The sequence below is a fragment of the Thermobia domestica genome, chromosome 13 (assembly GCF_964235325.1).
Source record: "Thermobia domestica chromosome 13, izTheDome1.hap1.1, whole genome shotgun sequence".
Classification (NCBI taxonomy): domain Eukaryota; kingdom Metazoa; phylum Arthropoda; class Insecta; order Zygentoma; family Lepismatidae; genus Thermobia; species Thermobia domestica.
In genome coordinates this window covers 217572500-217593799 of record NC_137466.1, presented here as the reverse complement: position 1 = coordinate 217593799, position 21300 = coordinate 217572500, and the positions used below count along the sequence as shown (strand labels likewise).

The 21300-nt window shown below is 37.9% G+C and overlaps 1 protein-coding gene across 3 annotated transcripts in view; it reads right to left on the bottom strand.

Moving 5' to 3' along the window:
• Positions 1–16547, bottom strand: part of LOC145669029 (arylalkylamine N-acetyltransferase 1-like) — a 45956-nt gene extending 29409 nt beyond the window's left edge. Inside the window, exon 1 of one of the 3 annotated variants that reach the window (XM_081737376.1) lies at positions 16226–16547. The gene's annotated coding sequence lies outside the window, so the exon portion shown is untranslated. The remainder of the gene's footprint in view (positions 1–16225) is intronic. The other 2 variants (XM_081737377.1, XM_081737375.1) reach the window with 2 other exon arrangements.
• Positions 16548–21300: the final 4753 nt, after the last annotated feature.

The following is a 21300-nucleotide window of genomic DNA, read 5'->3' as shown; positions in this document are numbered from 1 at the left end:
ACATTCAGCCTCCAAAATCACTTTTTGAAAGGTACAGAAATGTTTAGAATTTCTGAACCCGAATTTAGCATGTGTTTTATTCGGATTAGCAGATCTACGGATTAGCAGCATACCATTTGTAAGACAGCAGTGGTAACATTGAAGGCAGAGTTGCGTGGTTTTAGAAAGCTAAGGATCTGGTCGTCGATAGAATTATGATGCAAATGCCATACCCACTCTATCGGGAGCGCATTTATTCAATTTTGTGATTTACAGTCTCGAGACTTTTGTGATTTTCAATGCATGGCATCATACCCTGAAAAGTCAAGCAGATACCAAGTTTGTGGTAGTATGTGGTACTCAATGCAAAATAATATTCTATCATGTGATGTGTTTTCAGGAAAATTCATTGTCTTTCAACATAAATATTATGCACTTTAACGTTTATAGAACACAAGAAATCGTATTGCTTAGGTTTGTGCCTTTAGAATTATTTTTTCTCTCTATTCATTATGATACATTTTGTCTATATTCAGGGATAATTTCAGATTTTCATCGGAGTGGAGGAGGGTTCAATAAACTGGGGTGAAAAGTAGTACTGCAAAAGTACTGACAATCCACATCAAAGAAGATATGACCCCGGGGGGAAATTTCGCAGCTTCGAAGCAGACCCCCTGAAATCATCTCTGCTTTCGTTAATTCGGGGTTCGATAATCTGATAGAAGCACAAATTTTCTATATGAAATGATATGCAATTTATAACTTAGACAGCAGATTTCTAAAATACGTATATCTACTCACTCTAGTTAATGAGAATATAACATTTATTGCGTCTTCCACTTTTGAAAATAAAATGAAATCTTTCAGTTTTACGTCCCACACGCTAAAGGAGACAGTGATGATGATGAATGAAATAGTGGAATGAGGAAAGTGACAGGAAACGGAAGAACCCCGAGAAAACCAACGCACATTGTTTGTCTACCACAAAGCTCACTTGGCGCGAGCTGGGCTCGAACCAAGGATCGCATATACCAGAGGAAAACGCTCTACCACTGAGCCACCGCTCCCTTTCTTCCACTTTTATAAAGAGACTTGATTGTCAGGATAGTTCCTGAGATCGAAACAAGCCATTCTGACATGAAGGTTTACTTTTCTTATCCTTTAATGAGATCATACATGCACTTTTTGAACAGTAATATTTTATAGGATCCAATTAAGAAGTCACAAATCAAACTATAAAAAAATAATAAAAAAACCTTATTTCATAAGAATACTCGACCTAGAGGCGAAACGTTTTCTCAAAGAAGTTTAGTCTATTCATTCTTCGAAAGAGAGAAATAGTATTGCTTTTAATGTTTTCAAGGAAACAGAAGGCTTTGCGTGACAAAATTCTTTAGTTCTTTAGACGACAATTTTCAAAAGACGCAGAATGAATCGTATGTATAATTTACTAGAATTACAGAACAAATACCGGTACAAATGGCAGACAATGTTTCTATTTCATAACTCAAAGTTTTCTTTTTCTTGCGTTTTCACTTCCCTTTATGGCCATCGTATGTTGATTTCATCTTGAAAATTAAATTAGGATCTCAATAGAAGAATTTAAATAGGTTAAGTTATGAACCATGGTCAAAGATTTTTATTAAGTCCTAAGCTTTTATCCTAGAACATACAACAAACACAGTTATGCTACCCAATATTTTTCTTTTATCTGTTCTTTTCCTTTAAAATTGGTTTACCGTCTTCTCGTGAGGTTTTACTGTAATTATTCACTTCCCAACTATGCTATGCATAAGTGTAGGAAGTCTTATAAAATGACCTTAACAGTCCCTATCACTGCGAAATTAAAATACCACCAATTTTACAGTAATTATGTGATATCTTCAAAGAGATAAAACATAATCGAAATGTGGAACAAGAGTGCCCTAGACAATATTATTTTGCACGCGGTACCGTTATCACAAGTGACCTAGTAGCTTTCTGTTTTCAGCCGTTTAGAAACGCGAAAATAAATGCCGATTTTCTAAATGGCTGGAAATCGAAGGAGTTAAATGAGTCATGATAACGGTATCTCACGCAAAATATTATTTTCTACGAAGATCTTGTTCCAGTTTTCGATTATCTTTTATGTATTTGAAGATATCACATAATTACTGTAAAATTAGCTGTATTTTAATTTCGCAGTGATGAAGCCTCTTAACCGTCCATCCATCAGCCGACAGGTCTCAAGAGGAAAACAGGTAAGAAATATCGAGTAGTTGTTTTTTTGCAACCGATTCACCGTCCTAAAAAGAGGTTCCATTTCTTTCGTTATCCCTCCGTTCAAACCGGAAGTGATTCAAATTAACCATTTCCGATTTCAACGTTTCTCGCCATAGAACGAAAGCGGAGGCAATGTACTATGATTATACCAATCTACCAAAACAATCTACCAAAACGAGGAGTTCTGAATGTACTATTTTAAGTTTGAGTATTTAATTCCTATACTTTGAAAGTCTACTGTAGTTTTGCACTGTGAAACTGAACTCACTTGTTATTGTGTTTTATACCTACTTACAAAGAAGCGCCAACTACTTTTTAAACAGGTAACTCACCAACAGCAAAACGTATAGGCTATATTCTTATCAGAATTAAACATCCAACCAGGGACCGAAATCTACAAGGCAATAAGTACAAATATGGTCATTGTTATATCATGGTTTGCTTATAAAGATAAGGAAGCTTTAAATGTACATTAATACTTTAAATATAAAATGTTTACTCTTCAAATTAGAATAAACATTTCCGTTTTTTCTTTCTCTCTCTCTCTCTCTCTCTCTCTCTGACAGTAAGCTTGTATCTCGAACACAACTTCAGTATTTCATATATCAAATACGGACCAGTAACTTTAGGGTCTCCCTTGCAGCTAAATGTTTTTGCATTATTCTCACCTTTAGTGTGAGAAACCCCGTTCGATGTCTGGTTGCAGCCATGTACAGTGTGTGCCCACTTCTACTTTAGGGAATCCTCAAGTTATAAAAGTTTACTTACATAAAGGCTTTTTTTTTTTTTTTTTGAGTCCTATGGAAGGGACCCAAAATCCGTTTCGTCGCCACTGGCCATGTTAGCCTTCGGTTAGCCTAGGTTCTCATGCTGCAAGAATCTTGTAGCTGTCATTAAAAATTCTTGCCCATTCTTCCATCCATTCTTCTATCCCATTCTTCTGTTTACTGTTTACACTTTACAACTTTCTGAAAGCAAGAAGGATATCTCCATCCATGCAACATTGCACTCTAGTGGACAAATAGTGAACCTCCTCATTAAAAACGTGTATTTTGGCACGCGCTCCCCCTCCCCGACTAAATGAATCTGTTGTTTCGGAAGCGGCGAAACTGTTTTTTTTTTCTTATTTCTTTATGTCAGCGGGAGGGCGATCGCAGGTAGCAAGCAAGACGATCCAGAAAGTTGCACATGGTTTGAATCCTTGCAAGATCAAAAATTGTTGCATGTCCCTTTCAAGATTGAGTTGAGTTTGAGTTTAATGTCCCGTTCAGCAGCAAGGCTATATGAGACGTGGACCTACTGATTAACGTGGAATCCGAACCACACGAGCTCCCACCGGGAATCGAACCTGGGTTTCCCGCCCTTTCAAGATTATGTTTACATACAGAATTATTGTAGAGTTGCAAGATTTTTTAAATGACAGCTACTAGATTCTTGCAACATGTCAACCTAGCTTTACTAAAATGGGGTTTCATACACCACACCATATATAGGGTGTTATTGTGACTATATTACAAACTTCTAGAATTGATATAAGAGTTTATAAAAATGTTCTATAAATTTTATGCGTGTGAGAAAATGTAATGTTTAGCCGTTAACTGTCTATAAACATGTCTGAGTCATTCTCAAAATTAGGCAACATAAGGAATTGTGAACAGTGTGTCAAAAGCTGATTTCAAGATAACTGCTACGCTAAGCCATACAGGACAACAAAACTGTATTTTGAGACAGTGCCACATTCACAAGAGTATTAAAGAAGCTCATAACAGTGTCACACGACAAGAAAACAAATACTAAACAGACATGTTTGGAAAGTAAAATCTTTTTAGTATAAAAAAAAATGTTCGAATATGTTACATCTTCCAATTCTGTTGGTCGAAGCGGTCTTCTCACCCCGTTCTTTCATTGCAATACGTGATTCTTAGACCTTGTTAGTGGATAAATGATTAGCATACGCTCCTCCGATCCAGAAGACCCAGATTCGATTCCCGGTTGAAGTTCGTGTAGTTTTGGTATTATGTTAAGCTGCATATCAACGACATATAGCCTTGGTGCTCAAAGGAATGTTAATTTAAACCAAAAATAACAACAAAATGTTATTCTAAACGGTGTAGGCAGCTTATCTCTGAAATAGGATTCGCAGCATTTAGCTGGATATAAGTTCAGTTTGTATATCTTTCATTCGTTTCAATTTGAATAGTTGATTCGAATAAGTGCAGCTGTTATCATTACTATTATTATTAGTATTACAAGTACTACATCATTAAAAACAGGAAGTACAAGAAAGTATCGAAGTAATACAGCATACCGCTTTGGACAAAAGAACAATATTTTGGAGGCTTGTACACTCATGTCCAAAATTATTGTCGCATGCCCATCAATATGTTGTTGTAGAAATATAATTTGATAACAAATTCGCCCAGTATTTCCTATAATGTTAGTATGTGTACATTCGACAAAGACAAGTATGTGGTAAATTTTATGTCAAAAGAGAAGTAAATAACAACAATAAAACGAAAATAAAACTTTCTTGTCCATTTAGCACAGGGATGCAAATAAGCAACAAAATTTTACTAGCCCAAGGAAAAAGCTACTAGCCCAGATCCTAGTCTCTACAGTTTGAAATAAATAATAGTGATATTAAAAACTCGCCCGCACCGATAAACCACTCGTCCCGGGCGAGTGGGCAAGTGGTTATTTGCATCCGTGATTTAGCAATATTTTGCTTTACTCATTCTAATTTTCGCATTTATAATTTTTTCCCTATGAAATTAATCTCAAATATACATTTCCCGATTATACACATAGTAATAGTATTAAAAGTACACTGCAAAATCATTATCAAATTATATTATTTCAAGAAGACAGTTATAGATATGCGACAATCATTTTGGACATGAGTGTACAAGGAACAGCACGACCACCTGTAGTAATAGTTTGGCTCTATTCTTTACGGGAGAAGGGAGGAGATGGCGCAAGAAGTAAAAGATAAAAAAAAAAAAGTTATAGACTCATCTCCCAGAAATTTCCCTCGAAGCGACCCTGATCACTTGGGACTAAAATCAATAATGGATATCGAGAAAGTTTCCTGGAATCGAGTTAACTTTTTGAGGAAAACATTTAATTTCCATCGTTGTTACTAAAACCGGAAGTGATAGAAATGCACTACCATTTCCGGTTTCAATGTTGATCTACATATAGCAAAAGCGATGAGTTACCGAGAAGCGCTTCTTTCTTTTCTTTTCTTTTTTGAATCTTTTTAGGGCTATTGTACTAAAAATAGATAGCATCTATCTCTCAAGCTCTATAAGTAGTAGAAATCAATCTTTCCGGTTTTAACTTTGATCGCCATAGAACAAAAACCTAATAAATAGCGAGAAGTGTGTCCCGTAATCAACTGAATGTCCAAAAGGTATATTCTATCTCAATTCTAATGTCTATACTAAGCCAGACATAGCAGGAATCAACTACTTCGGTTTTAACGTTGATCACCATAGAGTATAAGCCATGTTGGATACTGAGAAACGGTTTTCTGCAATCAATTAAGGGTCTCAAGAATATAATGTATCCCCACTCAAATATCTACTACTTCTGGTTTCAATATTGAGACAATATCACGTCATAGAAACCAAGCTCCTTGACAATGTGCACGTGACACCGCTACTTGTCAAATTTACGAAGGAAAAAATATAGTTTACCAGTTACTTCCCAACGTACACCAATGTAACACTACTTTCGAAAAAGGAATTTGCAGCTCGTGTGCAACAAAAATTTAGCTATCAGAAGTGTTTGTAGTGAGTGGAGTTATGACAAGGTGTGCTTTGAGATTTTAGGTGGGTTCAAAAGGAAATTAGCTAACTAATGTCTGGCTTAGTTTAGTGTCCCTTTTTGCACCAAGGCTAAGTGAGATGTATACATACAGATTAACGTGAAATCTGAACCACATGAGTCTTCCGCGCCAGAAAATTAGGTGAAACTAATGAGTAACTTATAAATGTATAATTAGATATAAAATATATAATAGAGATAGTTTTAACCAAAACTGCAACTCATAGCGTTTTCTTCCGACAAACTTCCAAAGGGGAAAAAAATAAATAAAAACGAGTTGGCCAACCGCCCTGCCCGGACTACCATAAATTAAATTCCAGTATATGTCAGCTTTATGCAATGGATATTCTTTAGCAAAATAACATCCCAGCGCAGATTCTCACATTTCAATTTCTCCCTGTCCCTAAATATTTTCTCGAAGAAAACGTGCGCACCAAAGTTTTGGTGGAGAAATGGAAGGTCATTGAGTAACTTCAGAAGTAGGTGCTGCTGGTTAAGACTAACCTATCACATGTATTTAGGGAGATTACCCTGTATCAAGATGAATTAGTGCCCTCGCTTTGCAGTGTAAAACGATGGATCATACTCAAATTCTGGCTTTAAAAAAATAGATTTTCTTGAAGTTCTAATTTATCGGATTTATTAAATCTTGACATGTGCTTTCTTTCAACATCAGGAAACAACCATATTGTTCGTTGTTGAATCTGTCAAGAGTAAGGGACTAAAAGGCAGAAAATCCATAGGTGCAAAATTTTAGGTTTGGAAAAAAAGGTGTAAAGTCTTGGGAAAATTGTGTAAATTTTAATTGTAATTAGGACCTATTTATACAAACAGTTTCAAAACTAATTAAATCATATAGAAATACTCAAAATTGAGTCATGTGTTAAAATGTCTGCCTAAAACAAGTTTCCGATTACAATGATATTAAAGACACAAATCCACAAAACTATTAGAACAGGTAACATTTAACATTTTAATATTTTTTGTCTTTTTTTATTTCTTTCTTCAGTGACGCTGGATCTCTGGACTTTCAATAATATTTGTAAGTATAAAAGAATTTATACTAGCGATTGGTGATTACTGTGATTAATCAGTTTGAATTTGTCACACCTCTTTACGTTCTATTCAGTACCTTTCGCTAACGAAACTGTATCGAAGAGAAATTAACATGATGTCGTACATGATTGGCGTTCCTTGTTTGGTTATTATAGGAGGCACTCTGGCTCAGTGGTAGAGTGCTTACCTCTGGTGCGTAGGATCCTTGATTCGATTCCCCGGCCAAGTTAGTGTGGGTTAGATCAGGCTTCATCGTGTCTTCTCGGAGTAGTCCCGTTTTCAGATGGCATTTAGTATCTCCCCCAACTAGTTTCATGGCTCCAGAACCGAGTACTTTGTCTAAATTGTGATAAAGGTAGAAAAAACGGACCCTGTGAGGCTTGTAAACTAGGGATGGCCACAAAGTCCCGGTTCCAGAACCGGATCTTGGGAACCGGTTCCAGATCTGAATCCGAAAAACCGGATCCGTTCAGGCCCGAAAACCTGTTCCACCAGGAACCGGTTCTGGCCATCCCTATTCTAAACCCCCTTCGCTCGTTGTCGCTCGTTCAGCTATATCTTCTGTAGTAACTAACACTAGAGATAAAACTAGACATCTTGCATGTGAAAGATAGGGAGAGATACTAAATATCGGCCTTCTTTCCTCCCACACTCTCATTCCATCGATTCTTCTATTATTATTATTATTATTATTATTATTATTATTATTATTATTATTATTATTATTATTATTATTCATTTGCCTTAGTGCGTTTGCACACGTCACCGACAATATCGGTGAAAGCCCCAACAATATCGTTGCTGGCGATGAGCGAAGTAAGGGACACACAAAAAAATCTTATCCATATATGAAAACAAATAAAAAAAATAATAATTGGGAAAATTAATTTTTAAAACAAGGACTACAAAAACTGTTCTGAAGTCGTGTAGAGGATGGTACAAAACTTAGAAAAAACAGTCCTATGCCTAAACATGTTTAGATTTAACAGTGCCGTTTTAAATAGATGCTGTGAACATATTTTCGTTTCGATGAGAATTGATGCTGCTGTACATTGCAAACTATATTAGTTTTAATTTTTGTTGGAACACTATTACATATTGTATGTATATTATTTTGTTTTCTATGCAATTAACATTAATGTCATAGTAGATTAAATGATAAGATTCGAATTAGTAATTCTGTTTTACATTGCTCCATACATACACTGGCGCAAATCCCGGGGGAATGAAGGGGACATGTCCCCTCCAATCTTGGAACTGGGGAGATTGCCCCCCCCAATAATCCGATTTGAAATGTGTTTTTTGGGAGATAAATTTGATTGTGTCCGATCGCCAGAACGGAAAGTGAGATGAAATTAATGTCCACTCAGAATAAGCCTTAAATATGTCCGCCTCCCAGTGTTGAAGACAACTCTGCTCCCCTGATCCTCCACAGCATTGTTTCTAGACTACAGAAATAGTTTGAACATCGCTATATATATATATATATATATATATATATATATATATATATATATAATATGGAAACGAACCCCCCCTCCCCAATGTTGAAGACAGATTTGCGCTGTTGCATACATACCTGTCGTTTCTCGTTTCTTTTTGTCCATCAACTAAAAATCCTGGGCAAGGCTTGCATAAACTTTTCGCCATGCATTTTGCGTTTTAATTCTGTCCTTGAAGTAGTCTTATCTTATTCCATATGCAAGGTCTACATTCCAAAAGGGGCGCGGTGGCTTAGTGGTAGAGCGTTCACCTCCGGTGCTTGGGGTCCCTGGTTCGACTTTGTGGTGGACAAATATCGTGCTCGTGGGTTTTCTTGGGGTTCTCCCGTTTCCTCCCACTTTCTTCATTCCACCATTTCACTCATCTCTCATCATCACCGTCTCCTTTAGCCTAACCGGCAAAACTGTGGGACATAAAACTTAAAAGATTTCATTACATTCCACAAGTTCAATAAGGATTAAAATATCGAATGGAAAAATCCCTGCCATCTCTAAAAATCTAAGCAAAACTAGAAAGATACGAATGCAATAATACACAACCTTTTCATTCAGTCACTGTAGCTAAACTGCAGAACTCTATCAGGGGGTCGATCCCGGTACAAAGGGGAGAGGGAAAACTTGGATACATAGCTTTGGTCTTTGTTTTCAATTGCCATTCCACAAATTATTTTTAAAAAGGGGGGGATTTGGGATAGTTTTGGAAATGAGAGGAAAAAAATCTGCAACAAGTGAAGCATGAAGTCACATCCCTATTGCAGAGATCACAATCAAGAAAATGCCAAATGAGTAACTTGTCCTTGGAGGGCTAATCCATATGAAGTGGTCCAAAAATGGTGAAAGTGGTTGCACGACCATCTCCGAAAATTATAAAAAGTGGAGTGTGATGAACCTTGTGTATGAGAAGGTCAATAACACGAGTCACGTTTTCGGAGGTACAATTGTTCCTCAATGGCGGCCATCTTTGTTGTCGGCGGCGTCTCATTTTCTGCAGTTGTAAGCGTTTACGAAAACCACATTTGCTCAGGACTTACTAATCAGAGGAACATGAAACAAAAACTAATGTGTACAGGAGAGACCAAGGTATACGGAGAATATATAGTCGTGCGCCCACGTAGAGATTCAGGGTTGCAAACTAATACATGAAATCACCAAAAAAGTACAGAAAAGTGCGCGTTTCAAGGGGCTGTATTTTGGAATGGCATAAAGGTAGTGATTCAGAATTTATGGTGTGAATACTAGTGCATGCACAGGTTCTTCAGAAACATTCACAGCTATGATACGACTGTTGCCACAGAGTTGTGGGGATTCGAAAGTTGGAGTTTGTCATTTTTATGGCATTTTTGGGGCTTAATATCTCAGGATGGCAAACTGCTAAAAATTGCTGCTGCAGCCACAAAGTAGCTCTGTATGTTAATAAACTATTACAAAAAAATCATGACTGATATTACATGGAGAACAAAGTTACGACAATGTTAAGAAAGCACGTGCGTGACGATAAAAAGTCGGTGCATGTATCACCTTTTACGTTATGATCGGATGGATATTCATTCTACTTTATCAGTGTGAGGAAACAGGCAGCAGGTGGCAGTGAAATCATGGTATAAATCGTTCACGTTGGAGTTACCCACCTGTATTGTTTTTTGTTATCAGTGCATTTACCCTCCGAATGTCAGTCAGCTGTTTGGAGTATCCGTCAGTCGTTTTGCTATAGCCACAGTGGAAGGTTGTTGTGTTGTGCGCTGAAACTGTCCTCTCAGTGTTCTGTGGGAAATGCGACTAATGAGGAATGCTATAAATCTACGTATGGTGTTTGTGCAAAGGAACTAAAGTATATGTCGGACTTGCAAACCAAAAGTCAGGAGCTGCTTCGTCTGCGAATTGGCTGTGAACCTGTTACAGTGTGCAAGTACCATGAAATAAGATATTTAGAGCAATATAACCATCTGTTCGGTCGTGTGTGTTGTGACCCAATGAACATTCATAAGAAATCTATTAAAAAGGGACTTCGAAAAATTCTCGTTGAACACATGCTACAAGGAAAGAAGATTGGTGTTCAGTTAATACCAGGAAAAGCACTTTGTCCCAATTGTTATTCCGCGGTGTTTGCATCCAGTGCAAGTAACCTGGAAGATCAAAACAGAAACAGTGATGTTGAATTTGTTCCGTCAACATCCGTCTTAGAAACTTTAGATTCAGCATGTTGTACGTTAGGATTATCGCCACCGTCAAAAATACGAAAAGTCAGTGCCGAGAAAAGGAAACGTAAGCTTCAACGCAAAATGGACCAAGTGTCACAAGCGCTAAGAAGACAATTAGAACTTGCCTTCGAGGAAACTATTGAAGATGAAGACGGCAGCGTACAAGTGTCCTCGGATTATGAAATCCTGATATGTCAATTAAAAGAGAAATGTACCATTGCTACCAAGGAAGGAAAAGTAAAAATCTTAAGTTTGCTCCCAACAACATGGCCTCGTAAGAAGATTGCAACTGAATTTAATGTGTCAGAACGTCTTGTCAAGATTACTAGGAAACTGGTGAGTGAGCAGGGAATTTTACCAGATCTTGGGCACAAGCAGGGAGTATCAGTGTCACCAGAGACAACAGAAAAGGTTCTCCATTTTTATGAAGATGATGAATACAGCCGTTTGTGTCCAGGCAAGAAAGATTGTAGACCAGTACGTGCAGGAAGTGTGAGAGTTCAGAAACAGAAACGACTGTTGTTATGTAACCTGCACGAGCTTTACCTGGCATTTAAACAGAACCATCCAGAATGCACAGATATTCACAGGGCTAAGTTTTGTGCAATGAGACCTAAATGGTGCATTCTTGCCGGTGCTGCGGGTACTCATAGTGTCTGCGTATGTATGTACCACCAAAATATAAAGTTAATGATTGATGGGGCAAAACTAAACGTTGGATACAAGGATCTCCTCGAGTTACTCGTATGTGATATTAACAGCAATGCCTACATGATGCAAACATGCGAACACTGTCCAGGAAAAGCTGCCCTTCTGTCGATGTTTGATGAAGCCATGGAAAGTGAAGTTTTCCCTGACATTATTCAATACAAGCAATGGATTACAGTTGATAGGACTGAACTGATTACAGTAGTCAAACATGCGGACGAATTTTTTGAAACATTATGTGAGAAACTCGAGGGTCTCAAAAAGCATCACTATATTTCCAAGGTTCAAGCACAATACCTAAAACACAAGAAAGACAATCTCAGTGATTCTGAGTGTATAGTTTTGGCTGATTTTGCTGAAAACTATACACTCATCACCCAAGATGCCATACAGTCCTATCATTGGGTAAATCAGCAAGCCACTCTGCATCCTTTTGTCTACTACTACCAACAAGGTGGAGAACAGAAGCACTCTTGTCTCTGCGTAATAAGTGATCATTTAGCGCATAATACTGTGGCAGTTCACGTGTTTCAGCAACATCTTATCAGTCACATTCGAGAACATTTACCACACGTAGCAAAGATTACATACTTTTCTGATGGTGCGTCCAGCCAGTACAAGAACAAGAAGAACTTTGTTAATCTGTGTCACCATCAAGCAGACTTTGGGCTCGAAGCCGAATGGCATTTCTTTGCTACGTCACACGGCAAAACTGCATGTGATGGTGTTGGTGGGGTGACGAAGAGAGAAGTTGCAAGGGCTAGTTTGCAGAGGCCAGTTACTGATCAAATCCTTACACCTTACGATATGTTTCAGTTTTGTTCAGAACACATCAAGGGGATCACTTATGTCTTTGTTTCCACTGAAGTCGTGTCTCAACATGAAGATGAACTGAAAGAGCGATTTGCGAGCTGTCAGTCCATTCCAGGCACAAGAAACTTCCATCGTTTTACCCCCATTTCTGAACATACCTTACGATGTTATGTTACATCAACAAGTGACGAATTTCAGGACTTTCCTGTTGCCAAATGTGTGTCCGTAACACACTGAGAACTAATTCTGATTTTTGTACTGCTTTGTTGCTCGATCAGTACTAATACACTGAATACCATCGTCGTGCACGTGCTTTCTTAACATTGTCGTAACTTTGTTCTCCATGTAATATCAGTCATGATTTTTTTGTAATAGTTTATTAACATACAGAACTACTTTGTGGCTGCAGCAGCAATTTTTAGCAGTTTGCCATCCTGAGATATTAAGCCCCAAAAATGCCATAAAAATGACAAACTCCAACTTTCGAACTCCCATAACTCTGTGGCAACAGTCGTATCATAGCTGTGAATGTTTCTGAAGAATCTGTACATGCACTAGTATTCACACCATAAATTCTAAACCACTACCTTTATGCCATTCCAAAATACAGCCCCTTGAAACGCGCACTTTTCTGTACTTTTTTGGTGATTTCATGTATTAGTTTGCAACCCTGAATCTCTACGTGGGCGCACGACTATATATTCTCCGTATACCTTGGTCTCTCCTGTACACATTAGTTTTTGTTTCATGTTCCTCTGATTAGTAAGTCTTGAGCAAATGTGGTTTTCGTAAACGCTTACAACTGCAGAAAATGAGACGCCGCCGACAACAAAGATGGCCGCCATTGAGGAACAATTGTACCTCCGAAAACGTGACTCGTGTTATTGACCTTCTCATACACAAGGTTCTTCACACCCCACTTTTTATAATTTTCGGAGATGGTCGAGCAACCTACTCTGGACCACTTCATATGGATTAGCCCTGGAGCTTTTGAAAGAGTGTTTGATTGTGCTGGTTTCGTTTCAAAATAATAATAATTCTACTTTGACTTGTCAACAAATATTCTATTCAATCATTGCTGATTGAGTGGAACCGGGAAAAGTGATCTGCACACAATTCTGATGAAAATAAAAGTAAGTAATAATAATCAGGATTTTTTCCATATGCTTATGTTCACAGTGTATCAAACTTTGAAAATTACGCTTAAATTAATTTCCAGAATGTATTAAAATTTAAAAACATTAATAGATTAAAAAATATACCATCAAAGAGTGTGTGTGCGAGAGAAAGAGAAAGAACAAAAATAAAAAAAAAAGGAGTGGAAAATAATCAAGAAATTGGTTATCTAAATGTCCTATATTCTATTTGGTAATAGCTATTTAGAGGGAAACCAGTACTCTTCAGACTTCCCACATCTTATATTTAAACGCACTTAATCATCGTCTCCCTTAGCCTAACGGGGATAATCGTGGGATGTTAAACTGAAATATTAAATTTCGTTTCATTACTTATTACAGTAATAAAATGTGAGAGAGAAGCAAGAAAGAAAAGTACAAAACGGTTATTATGTTGAGAAAAGGTGCTTGCATTGAAAAGAGTTTAACTAAAGGACAGGAGTGTTAATGTATTATTGCCTACGTAGCACAAGCTTATTTGGGCATTTTAATAGAAAACAGAGGTACACAATGAAAAGAAAGTATTTGACAGTTGACAAATTTTCTTTTGCCAATAACTCTGGAACAAGTGAATTAACTTGAATCTTTTTGTTCTTATTCATAGGAGTTATAATTTGATAACTTGCCAAAATCGGTACTGTAATAGCTTAATTTATTGTTGAGTTATTAAGAATTTTGTCAACTGAAGAATACTTTCTTTCGTGACTGTACCACCTAAAATTATGAGCTCTTTCGTGGCTAAGCGGTTAGCGTACGCGCCTTTGGCGTTGGGGCTCGAGTTAGATTCCCGGTGGGAGCTGATGTGGTTCGGATTCCACTTAATCAGTAGGTTCACGTCTCATATAGCCTCGCTGCTGAACGGGACGTTAAACTCAAAATCACCTCACTACCTCACCTAAAATTACCAACTGTAACAATGACCCTGCAATTTGAAGTGTAATGAACTAAACATTGTTGTATTTTGATACAACATAGTGTGTATTTTTAATCAGGGCTTCCCTATAATTTCCGTTGCTCGGGTCAAGGACGGATCCAGTGCGGGTGATCGCCCCCCCCCCCCAGGAAACTTTCTTATTTTATACATAAATAAAACCCATTCCTCAGTTTAGAGCACTTAAAAGTAGCTCTAAGTAGCAGTATTACAACTTCCCCCCTAGAAGTCTGTCTTGGATCCGGCTCTGGTTAAAATTGGTTAAAGAAAAGCGGGTAGAAAATGGAAGGTTTACCGAAATTCAACACTTCCTTATTAAAACAGCATGATTAAAACGATTTTTCCGATATCTTTCGCGAAAATTGTTAGATTTTGAGGCAATTGCTTACATTTATTCAATGGCGGATCTAGACTGGGGCCTAGGCCCCCCAGTATTTTGAATGACAAAAACAATTTAAGCTATTATTTATATAATTTTGGAAGTTTATAGTATACTCATGGTATACCTATCATAGTCTGGGTTCTGACTGCTTCCCCCAGTTTTTACCTCTTAGATCCGTCTCTGCATTTACTTTCATGCTGGGGGGCGCGGTGGCTCAGTAGTAGAGTGTTCACCGCCGGTGCTTGGGGTCCCTGGTTCGATCCCAGCTCGCGCCGTGTGGACTTTGTGGTGGACAAACACCGTGCTCGTGGGTTTTCTTGGGTTTCTCCCGTTTCCTCCCACTTTCTTCATTCACTCATTTCTCATTATCACCGTCTCCTTTAGCCTAACCGGCATATGCGTGGGACGTTAAACTTAAAGATTTCATTTTCATTTTTGCTTTCATGCTACGTATGATGTTCTTTTCAAACGGCTAGAATGAGTCAAATAAATAACCTTACCCAAATTAAAAAATATGTACGATGATAATTGTTCAGGAAAATAGTCGGTTTTAATGCAACATGATGTATATTTTCCTTCAGGTTTTCCAATCAACCCTGCTGCATGACGTTAATATTTCTCAGAACGAGAGAGTCAAGTCCGTAGCCCAGTACTGAACATTGTGCATTGAATAAATTGTGTTGAGTTGATTTCGAGTTTAACGTGCCGTTAGCAGAGGCTATATGAGACATGAACGTGGAATCCGAACATGATCTCCCTCTGGGATTCGAACCCGGGTCTCCCACACTAAAGGCGCATACGCTAACCGCTTAGCCACTGAATTAATTATGTCACGGTTTTGGCCTGAGCTATTTTCACCCCCAGCGTTCTGCCGGGCGGGATTTTTGTTCGTATCTATAGTGTTGTTTACCTTAGACCAGGGTTTCTCAACTTTTTCCACTCGCGTACCACCAAAGGTGTACTTCCATAACTCCACCAACACCAGCATCAACAGTGTCCAGGGGCGGATCCAGAGGGGTGATCAGGGCGATCGCCCATCAGAAGAGTAAAACTTTCTTATTTTATATGTATAAATAAAACCCATTCCGAAGTTTGGAGCCCTTAAAAGTAACAGTATGACAACCCCCCCAGAGGTTGGTCCTGGATCCGCCCCTGACAGTGTCTCACGTACCACAGATTTAGAACCCCTGCCTTAGACCCTATTACCTTAGTTAAGAAGCTTGTATAGGTCTAAAAAAAAGTATTTTTTTCTAAATTAATATGTTTTAAATAACTTTCTATGCTAGCTTATTATTAATTTGCACCATTCTCTCTTAACATTTTAAAATAAAATAACTCCGCTATGTATGTATAATATCACAAGATGAAAGATTGTAGACAAGTTTACCTACCTGTTTGTTGTTTACTGTGACCGAGAACAGCAACAGTTGTGGCAACTTAATGCTTCAGACAGTTCTCGAACAGCCTTCAAAATAATGATTAGCATTAACGAAATAAGCAGACGGTCAGGAAGCGGGGAGAACTTGTATTCACTATCACAGGAAACCTGTCATTCATCCAAATTGTTTGTGTGTTTGAAACACGTCGCCATGAATTCTGCTCTCGTTTGGTGCTGCCAGCAGAATGCAGCTGACTTCATAACACAATGACCTATATTATAAAAGCAGTGGGTGAAGCGTTGCATGAGGAAAACAAGATAGTTCGAGACTTCGACGTTAGAGGACAGTGCTGTAAAAAAAATTCCACTAGTAATGCACACAGTAACTTTCCACCTGTTCTATCACTTGATCAATTTCTCATTTATCGTGGACTATACCTATTCTTTCTCTCTTTCCGATCTTCTCATGTTCTCAAAAAGTTATCCCTTTATTTTGATGATAATTATTTGCTGTAGTTTTATTTTATGGAGATATAGCCTAGTGGTTTAGTGGTAGCATTTTAGATTTTTATTTTTATGGAGATATAAGTAGTGGTAGATCGCTTACCTCTTATACGAACGGTTGAGGTGTAATCTAAGCAGTGGCGGATACAGGGAGAGGGGCGATCTGGGCGATCGCTCCCCAGAAGAGTAAACTTTCTTATTTTATATATATAAATCAGTGGCGTATTTACGATTTTGTTTCGGGAGGGGCTTTGCTAACTTTCGGGGGGGGGGTTGCCTGAAAATGTGAAAATTCTGCAAGACAGTAAGTAAGATTTCGGGGGGGGGGCTTAAGCCCGGAAGCCCCCCCCCTTAAATACGCCACTGATATAAATAAAACCTATCCCAGAATTTGGACCTCTTAAAGGTAGCTCTAAGTAGCAGTATTCCAACCCATCGCCCCTCCCCCAGAAACCCGTCCTGGATTCGCCCCTGAATCTAAGATTGTATACTACGAGAACTGAAGCAGTATCATTTTGAAAAGACATCCTGGGAACGATGTCTCTTCTTGGAAAGCTAGAGCGTTCACCTATGGTGTATAGGGTTCTTGGTTCAATCCCAGTTCGCAACCAAAAACACAAGTTAAAAAATTCTGATCACAGATATTGAATATCAGTGGACTGTTTTCAGTCGGTTTAGGCCTATACGTTATAAGAAAATGAAATCTTTCAGTTTAACGTCCAACGGTTATGACTTTTTTGTTTAAGGGAGACGATGATTAAAGCAAGCGAATTATGATGAAAGAATTGGTGGAATGGAAAGTGGGAGGAAATGATAATACTCTGACAAAACTCATGAGTACGATGTTGTCCACCACAAGCTTTCTCGGTCAGGTATCGAACCAGGGACCCCACGCACCAGAGGTTAACGCTCTACCACTGAGCCCCTTATACGTCATAATAAAACAAATCTATACAATCACTTGATAAATTCTTCGAATCTGACGTAATATAATGATATTCTTTTTTATTATTGATATAAATTAAGATATATTACTATATAGTATTATATAAGAATTAAAAAGTTAATGAATTTGATTGTATATGAGAGGACTCCTTATGCTTTTCTTATGAATCCTGAGGACACAGTGGTTCAGTGGTAGATAGCTTTTCTCTAATTCGTGGGGTCCCTGGTTCGATCACAGACTAAGTAAGTTTGTGCGGGGTTTTCGTATCATCATGTGCGTGTATTTCCTCGTGTACTTGCGTTCCCTCCCACTTTTTCCTTCCACCAGTTATTCCATTATCATTCACTTCCCTTAATCAAACGACTCTCTTAGCCTAACAGACATAAACGTGAGATGTTAAACTAAACCCCTTCAGTGTGGGTAGCGAGTTAACTCGTGTCTTCAAAACGCTCTTGCTGTGCGGATGGCGTATATATACGCTTTCATTTTGCTTTGGCTATTTTGTATTGCGTATGGCGAATATACTTGCCCATAGTATGAGATATGTTATTTCCGACAATATTTAGCGAGTTTGCGCTCACGTAGGAACCCCAAGAGACCACACAGAAAAATTGGGCTTGATCTGTTGAGGCATTCCCAAATATTGTGTAACCTAACCATATGATGATGATGATGATGATGATAACCATAAATACGACAATGACAAGTTATAGCAGCTAATTAGAAGCAACAAAGATCATAATGCCGAAAATTTCATTGTGATTTCTTGAGAGGTTCAAAAGTTATTAAAAGGTAACAAATTCCAAAGTTCTAAAAAAAACTACACTTTTTACAGCGGTTCGCAGCTGAAAATTACGCACTGAAGGGGTTAAAGATTTCACTTCATTTTCTTTTTAAACATGCATAAATTGTAATTTTCTTAAAAGTAATTTTCTTCTTTTTTTTTTACTTTTTGTACGATTTACTTTATTTTTCACTTTTTAATACTTTGTTTTATTTGTTAATAACTTTTTTTTAACGAAGACATTTTTTAGAATCTTTTTTGTACCTTTCACTCAGAATTGGATAGGAAGGCAGACTAAATCAAGCACTATTTGTTTTTGTTTTTTCGAAATTCTGTTATGTATTCCAAATTACTGGTAATGGTGTGAATTTTTATATGGTAAAAAAGACCAGCTGTTATGTGTGTAACTGTTTCATTGACAGGACAGCTGGAGCCGATTTCTCTGTAACTTTTGGAAGGCATTCATAAAAAATACATTTAACAATAAAAATGCATATAAAAATTCATATTCATAAAAATACATGGGGGCCCACATGAGAAATAGGCCCCGGTCTAGTTTGTAATGGGAATAAGTTAAGTTATATGAAACGGGCAAAAATGAAATAGCCACCATTTTGAACATTAATGTTGGGTCAGTGCACAATATTGTCCATAACGGGCTTTAGTTCAATAAAGTGGCTACAAGATGAAAGTGGCTTCAAGGCTACAAGGCTACGTCATTTGACAGCTGAAAAGAAATACCTTTGCGTCGATGCCTGTAATGAACTGTTGCCTGAATCGTCCTCCACGTCGAAGGTGTTTCATTTCTGGGGAGAATCGTTATAGGTGACGAGACTTGGGTTCACTACCAGCCAGTGCTGTAGTCCTAAAATTTTCAGAGGGTATACGCTGCTTTGTGATCATGTATGATTGTCATAAAAGACATAGAAGGCATTTTTTAAAATCGAAACGCATGTATTAATTCAATTAAAATATAAAGGATACATTACTGTTTTATAGTCTAAAAGCATTTCATGCCATCTTCTTGATGACACTTCTTACTTAAATCACCACTTCCAAAGACTCCCACCAACCATTTACGGCACGATTCGATCCATTCCATGCGCTTCACTCGTCCCTCCCATGGCTCCGGGTCCATGCGTCTTAAAACCACAAATCCATTTATCATAAACAGGCCATAGTACGATTAGCATCCAAAAAGAGCAGTTCGCATCCGAGGCTTATATTTCTACATTGCTCCATCGGAAATTTTAAATGCCAGTTGATCGGCTCGGCACAATCCCCAACCTGGAGGAGCAGGCTAACTACAGTTCTGGAGAAGTGGGCGATGGAGGCGCCGCACCCCGACGCCGGGTTATCATTGGAGTCATGGCCCAATTAAATAAATAAACGAAACAAAAGTAGAAAGTACTATACGTTTTGAAGCAGAAGGTACACTCGAATGACTACGATTAAGGAGAGGGTATACACCATGTACCGCCGTGTACCCTCGACTACAACTATGCTACCACCAACCAGGATGAAAACGATCAAGCAAAGAATGGCGCCATGGCTCATCACGAAACACAAAAAAATCCGCACTCAACCATCAGCGGGAAAAGTCATACTCACTCTTCTGGGATGCAAAGGGAGTAATTGCGGAACATTACATGGAGAGGGGGCAACAGCAGAAAATATTTCTTATTCATATCAACTCACAAATCAACTTCGCAAGACAATTCGGAGTAAATGACGAGGACTTCAAATACATTGTTACAGCATGACAACGATCGACTGCATACTGACCGTTTAGAGTTGAGACTATCCAGAATTTGAAATTTAAATGTCTCCCATACTCACCTTATTCACCAGACCTCGCCTCTAGTGATTTTCATGTGTTTGGACAGCTGAAAGAAGCGTTGGGAGGCAAGCATTTCAGAAGTGATAAAGAGGTGAAAACCGCGGTGCACGAGTGGCTACAATCACAACCAAGACTTTTTTTAAAACGTGGTATCTACCTAGGTATACACTTCCGTAGCGTTGAAATATTTGCATTCAACGTTAGAGAGACTACAGTGAAAAATGATATGTATGATTTTTCTTAATTGTTATAATATTTATAGCATTTTTTAGATTTTCATTTGAATCACCCTCGTAATAATTTAATAAACTAAAGACAGAAATATGTATACAGACTGATTTGACGTTGCTATGCAAAATTTCCGTTATTGAAAAGAGTTAAGATCAAGATCAAGATAATCAAATTAAGCCTGCAACCTTTGATAACACTGTGAAACCAGGACTCACTTGAACCATTGTAAGGTAAAGAAAAGCTTGTATAAATTACGAAAATATGAACGAGTGCACAAGTACGTCTAATGGATTTCTTTTGGTTGGAAGTTGGTCAAGTGTTCATTTCATGTTCTGTAATATATATAAAGGTGCATACAAGGGGCTATATATTCCTCTTTGAGCTCCAAAATTACACTGGATCCCTTGATCATCTTCAGACGTGGGCTTTTGATGGGCAAACACATGTACATTGGTTTTCTTGGAATTCTCCGTGTAGTTTTCCCCCACTTTCTTCATTTCATCATTACATTCATTGTCATCATCGCGATCTTCTTTAGCTTAGACGGTATAATATTTAGCTTAGACGGTATAATCTTTAGCTTAGACGGTATAATCTTGAGCCGTAATACTGAAAGATTTTCATTTGTTCTGACTTTGCACCACCTTCAGTGAATTTTTGAACTTGATTCATATTTAAAGAGCTGATGCCAGAGACAGAAATAAAAGCGAGTATACGTACTACTTTTTGATATACAGTATGTCTGCAAAATGTTCGTAGAAAAATGATTCAGTGCTGGATAAG